Here is a 7,420-nt window from a genome sequence, read left to right as displayed (position 1 = left end):
TTCCTCGGAGTTGTGAAGTTTAATTGTCCGATTTGTCTAGCAAGATGTGAAAAAGATTAGTGATTGCGCAACATCAAAAGTATAATGAATCTTTAACAAAGTTGATGATTGATTTTGGATTGGACCATGTGGACAGACATAGCCTATTAATTCTTCCTTCGATGCATCGACGCACATCTTCTAAACTTCACGTTCTCGTCTTGCTTTTTCAATTCACAGCAAGTATCCTCTTGTTGCTTCTCTTTTCTCCATCTCAGTAACCCTCCGTTATACATTGAATACCTTAAGGGGCCGATCCCTTAACTCCTTATGTGGCCGTTTAACGAAATTTTTAAAATTGCATATTATTTAGTACATCATTCTGAGTATCTTTTCTTCTATACTGCATTTTAAAATATTTTTCTTTTCTGAGATATTGGTGATCAAAATTCTGGAATGATGGCCCCTAAAAACCCCTAATTACGTAACACATGATAAAATCATTACATTGCTTGGATACATAACTGTTAGATAAACAAATTTGCTCATATAACTGTTCACAAATAATCCCTCAGTAACGGGCTACAAATGAAAGATTTAAGAGCCCTTTGGTCCCCTTATTTTAGGGGCCATCCCATTTTTCTTGATATAAATAAAAGGTCAAAATCTCAACATATTTTGTTCAACAACTGATTAGAAATTCGTTACCGTTCTTGAGATATATGGGAAAGAACATTTTAGGGGCCGATCCCTTAACTCCTTATAGGGCCGTTGAACGATTTTGAAAATTGCATGTTAATTAGTACATCATTCTGAGTATCTTTTCTTCTATACTGCATTTCAAAATATTTTTCCTTTCTGAGATGTTGGTGATCAAAATTCTGGAATGTTGGCTACTAAAGACCCCTAATTATGTAACACATGATAAAATCATTACATTGCTTGGATACATAACTGTAAGATAAACATATCTGCTTTTATAACTGTTCACCAAAAAATCCCTCAGTAAAGGGCTAAAGATTAAAGATTTTAGAGCCATTTGGTCCCCTAATTTTAGTGACCAGCCCCTTTTTCTTGATATCAAATAAACGGTCATTCAAATCTCAACATATTTTGTTTAACAACTGATTAGAAATTCGTTACCGTTCTTGAGATATATGGGAAAGAACATTTTAGGGGCCGATCCCTTAACTCCTTATAGGGGCTGCCTAACGAGTATATGAAAATTGCATGTGAATTTAAGGGCGTTGGAAAACGGAAGACTTTAATTACATTTTACAAAATTTGCAGTAGCTTTTCCAACTAAAAACCAGACTGCCAAGACCACAACAGATGCATTATTGAATCACTTTATCATCCCTTATGGACTTCCACGAAAAATCCATTCTTACCTAGGAACAAATTTTTCATATAAACGTATTCAGGAATTATGTCAAATTACAGGTATTGCCAAGTCCAAAGCCACATCATACCACCAAATGGGTAACGGTATAATCGAGAGGTTTAATAGAACTCTCATGACCATGTTAGGTACACTTGCGCCTGAACAGGTCTAACTGGAATGCATACATTGGACCTTTGATCCATGCATACAATGCCACCAAACATGAAACAACTCGATTCTCGTCTTTTTATCTGATTTTTGGTAGACAACCAAATTTGCCATTTGAAGTATTATTTGGGTCAGAAAATGGTGATAAGATTAAGAGTATGTCCAGATATGTACAAAACGTGAATGAGCGATTGAACTCTGCGTATAACATTGCTATTACGGCAACAAAGATTGGAATCAAGGCAAAAGGTCACTTATGACTCAAAGACAAAGTGGGTTTCACCGAGTACTGGAGATGGGTATTAGTGAAAGTGGTTGTTTATGACGGAAAACATAAGATTGCTGACCGATGGGAAGATCACCTCTATGTAGTCATTAGCCAACCTATTACTGATATCCCTGTTTATAAGGCAAGTAGGGAAGATGTACAGGAAATGCTTCACAATCTTGACCCAGAATATCATCCTGAAGTCTCTTCTGTTGACGGAACAGAATCTGAGAACCATTCTGTTGAGGAAAAAGAAACAGAGTCTGTGAGAGATCCTTCTATTGAAGAGACGGAAACGGATTCTGTAGAAGAGTCCACTCCCCCAAAGGCAACACAAAACTGAGTCAGGCCAAAGTGGACAGATTTCAGAGAGCCAATTATTTGCGAACACTTGCTACTACCGAAGTATTTGATAAAATTGACAAAGATTCCGCTAAAGCACTCGTAATCATCATCACAGGCAAGTAGTGTTTTAACTATGCTGCTACTTTTTTCCAGTTATGTTAGTTACATTCTCGGTTTTTTATTTCAATGGTGCGGACGCCATTTTTGCACCAGCCATAGCTCGATATACTTAGTTTTTATACAAAACAGACACCCATTCTTTTTTCAAAAAGCATAATATTGCCAAGAGCATGTGACATGGCTGTGATTTTATTAAGCAACCCAATGTTTATATTTTAAACCATGTAGAGTGGTTGTTCTAGATATCATCGTTTAGTTTAAATAACCGCTAGATGATGAAATAAGACAAACATCACATAGATTTTCATGTTTTAACATAAATCAAAGTAGGATATGATATGAAAACGACCAGTACTAACGTATTTTGAGAATATTATACGAAAACTCATACTTCCGCTCGAAATTTCCCAGGAACTGTACAAATCTCGGGGAAGTCTCGTGAACTTTCATTCGAGCACATGTTTATTACATAATTCGCAACGATAAAGAAAACGTTCCCAACACATTCCCAGGGGTGATTGACAGACCATGTTACATATTTAATCAATAATAATGACCTCACTTGATAGTTCTAAGAGAATACAAGAAAGTATATTGATTGTCATTGACTTTCCTTACAGGAAATTTATGCATCAATCGCCGAGTTAATTAAAACTTATATGTAGTCTTTATCTAGCCCTTCTTTTCTATTCACATCGTCTTTCTCTATATCTTTTGTGTTCATTGTATATTTAACAAGCTTTCACTTTTTCTCAGTCTATTAATTATGACTCGTCCGAGTCATCCCATCACCTAAAACATTTTTTGGTCACCGGAAACCCTCCATTTAAGGATCCATGAAACCATCAACCAAAATTGCGAAATTCATGGCCCCTGGGTCAGGGGTTCAGGCTCTAGGGTGGAGCCAATATGGCCAAATTGTTAAATGTATTGAATCTTAGAAAGTCTTCTTCTCTACTCCCATATATATTTGTAAAAAACTAAATGCATGATCATGATGTCCATGAAGCCCTCAACCAAAATTGTGAAATTCATGACCCTGTCTTAGCGGTCTAGGCTCTAGGGTGGGGCCAATATGGCCATATAGTAAAAATGTATTAATCTTAAAAAATCCTCTTCTTTACTCCCACACGTGGGCAAAAAACTGAATACTTGGTTATGATGTCCACTATCTCCTCTACCAAAATTGTGAAATTCATGACCCCTGGGTCAGGGGTTCAGGACAAAGAGGGGGTGGGGGCATTATAGTGTTAATGCATATAATGTTTAAAATCTTCTCTATTCTCACTCATCAGTATGAAAAACTGACTTCATAATTATGTTTATCAGGAAGTTTTCTACTAATTGTTTTTAATTTCATGTTCCCTGAAGTATGGGTTTTGATTCTAGGGCAGGACCAAAATGAATGTAAAGGTGTTAATGCATATAATGTTTAAAAAATATCTTCTTTACTCCCTGAGAGGAAAACTGAATTCATGATTTTGTAGACCAAATCTTTAAGTTTTTCACCAAAATTATAGGTTTCATAGTTCTTTTTGAAAGATTTCAGACAGGGAGGTGGTCGTCATTACAAATTTTAAAATTGTTTTACTCCAGAATGAAACCTAATTAAATGCATATATGAGACTCCTTGACAGGTTTGCTTTGGGGTATATGCTACTTAGTTGACCGTTAAGGCCAACTGGCCTCTTGTTGTGACTATAAATGTTACTTCAGCGGTCAGTGAGAACGTGAGCGTGCATATGAATAATTAGGAATCTTATTTTGCGAATGTTAATTAACTTGTCCAGTTAACAAAAGTGCCAAATAGAACTCAATATGTTAACATTGAACCATATTTTAATTTGTTCATTTTCGTATATACTTTTTCCGATATTTTCCTTATCTTATTCTTTAAAATTGAAATAAAAAACAAACTGCATTATTAGATATTTTGAGGAGCGGACAGGGATGAAAATTCTAAACTGAAATGGATAATATAAACATGTACGTGGCCTTTATCCTGTTCGTTGCAGCTGACTGAATTTTTTTTAAGTTTTTTGTATTTTTTTTCTCAAATCAGTGAATGGGTATTTAGTGTATCTTTCTCTAAATTTGGTTCTTTTTGGTCAATTTTCAATAAGTTTGAAGGGGGGGGGGGGGGGTGTCCCATTAAAACTTACAGACGCAGAATACAATGATCTGTTCATTAACGTTTACTAATTATTGTCCAAGGGTTTACAACCAATCTGTGGTGGTATAAAAAGGTCTGAAATTAAAATACGCTAGGTTATGCATTATTATCCATTTGCATGCATATTTTAAACCTAAGTTGTCCGGCCGATGGTTAACTCGCCCTACACTTTCCGCCATGATGTCAATTAAACAACCCGTTTCTGGGCACCCGTTCTGGAGAGTTCTTTCCATTAGTACTAAAATCGCATTAATTGTTCCATTTTATTTATTACGGGCCGCCGGAAGGCGGTCCGTTATTTGATACACATTTAAATATTGTTACTGCGTTTCTGCGGGATAGTTCTTTTTTAATAGAATTAATATTATGAATATTTTTATGAATTAAAAGTAAATTTGCATGTTGAAATATGTTTTATGCCTTTTAAAAAATATCACATATTTTTTGTTTTACTCGTAAATGAAAAATAGGTCATACTTAGTAGATTGTCGTGTTTGTCGCGTTTTTATCGAGATTATAATCTATTCGGAAAATTCCGGTATGCGGGACATACTAAAGACCTGAAATACTAAAGACCTGAATGTCATTAAATTTTATATAAATGATATTGAATTTCTATGTGCCGTGTCAAATAAAATGACTTTGTGTGTGAATTTTTTATATTTCCATGTAAAATGAGGTAGAAAATATCATGAAATGACATCCATATCAATTATTTACTCAAAAATATAACAGAAATGAAAATTTGAATTGACTGGAAAATTTGAACTTATCAATTTCTATTTTATCATGTGGTCACTTGAAATCATATAAACTAATGCATTAAGTTTTCATTCAATACAATGCAATAAAAAAATGGTTTGAAATACATAATCTCCAAGAGAAAAATAATGAGTTGAACTTTGTATTGTACAAATCAATGTGTTTTCCATTACTTCATACTATGGCAATGATCAAACAATTACCGTTAGAAATTCTTACAGAAACGAACTCGATTCTTTATGATAATAGTAAAATGTTGAACTCTAAAACAAGTTGCTGAAATTATAATTAAATTTACCATAAAGATTAGTACAACCAACTTTTTTTCTTCTTTATGGTGTGTTTTCATGTAAACAACCAATGATTCATACAACAATTATATTTTTGCGGCCCATTTGACGCTTGCGTCAAGATGATTTCTTGTTAACTTTTTGTATTAATAGAAGTCCGATCTAAGGTATGATGAACTCGTCCTACTCTTTTCGTCAATCCGCGGTCTTGGTTACCCCATTCTGCAAAGTTCTCAAGCGAATGTGTATCAAACTAAAATCGCCGACTAAAGACTCATTTTATTTGTTCAACATTTGTCAAATCCTAACTTCTATGTATTTTCTAAATAGTCTCACAGTAAATACAGTCACTCTTTACGTTATCATTCAATATTATTTCATTGTAAGTGTATATTTTGATGCAATCTATGATCCCTGACTTGGATCCGCCAAATCGTGTCCACCACCTTACTCTCATTTTTGCTATTTCGGGCTTGTTTATCGAAAATGAAAGTAGGTTTTTTTATTGATTTCACAATAATAACTTACATGTATCAGTTAAAACTAGAAAACTGACCAGTCAGGAAGGGCCCCGCTATGACAATTAATATAGAGAAGTGAGAAAAACTTTGAATCCATCCTCTTTATATTAACAATGATGAAAAATAAATGCCCGGCATAAGATGTAAAGAACTGCATTATATAGGATCTCATGATTTGTAGTTGGATATGATTTTCATCCAACAAGTAAAGTGTTAAACTGAGGGGTAAAAATATAAGGGTGCAGCTCATGGAATGAGAGTTTAATTTGATTACATTTAAAAAAAAAAATGAAAATTATAAGTAACAACTGTATTTTTAAAATTTCAAGATAATTCCTGAATGTCCAAAAACTCTTAATGGTAACCTTGTATCTGCATAAAACAGGGATAACCTCATGTCTTATAAAAAAAAACCCTAGATTAAATGTGTATTTAAAAAAGATTTGAACAGGTGTTTTATAAAATGCAAGCCTTCAGTGAATGCAAATACATTGTATCACCCAGGGTTGACCTCAACTTCAAAACAAACATCTGTTGCATACAAAAGTGTTCATTAATCTTCATATGACAGATAGAGATAAGCCTCTAAATTTTCTGCAGCAGGCAAGGTAATTAATCCCAGGGGGTTAATTGTTCTGCTCTCCCATCCTTTTCTTCTAAATTTACAATAAGATTTTTTTTTCAGAAATGACAGAATGTGGTTATTATCTGATTACCTGTTAAAATTAACAGCATTAAGGCAGAAAAAAATAAAATAAAAAATCAAAAAATAAAATAGTGAAAAAGGATATCTTAATATATAGCTTGATTTTAGAATTCAATAAAATTATCATAAATCATTGTGTACGGTATTTTAACCAAAATAAAGTATGAATATTATATTTTAAATCCATATTTCAAAGAATGTACACAATACTACACATCATTCAAAATTGACCTTAACTTCAAAACAAAGTTCCTTTGCAGACACAGGCAGTGCAGTAATTAATCTCAATGTGACAGATAAAGATAAAGCTTAGGATTTTCTTCCTGTGGAAGGTTAATTAATCCCAAAGGACAAATATTGGACAGCCTTCCAAGTATACAATGGTAACATTCTCAGAAGTTATCTCTCTTTGCCCATTCATTCTTATGCATAGTTAAGGAATCTACCCCACCACCCCAGCTCCAAACCAAAAGACATAGAGAACCACACATAGCATCAAAACATGTATTTTTGTCTACTGAACTACCATACCAAATTTGAACTTGATTGGGCTACCATAAAAAAAGTTATTAGAAAAAAACAGAAAATTTGTGGACGGAAGAGTGACAGACGGACGGACAGAAGGACAGACGGACAGAGAGATTACTATAGGGCACCCGCAAATCCTTGCGGGGCCCTAATTAAATTATACCTTACGGACATCG

This window comes from Crassostrea angulata, chromosome 3, assembly GCF_025612915.1.
Source record: "Crassostrea angulata isolate pt1a10 chromosome 3, ASM2561291v2, whole genome shotgun sequence".
In the NCBI taxonomy this organism is placed as follows: domain Eukaryota; kingdom Metazoa; phylum Mollusca; class Bivalvia; order Ostreida; family Ostreidae; genus Magallana; species Magallana angulata.
This window is presented reverse-complemented; position numbering follows the sequence as displayed.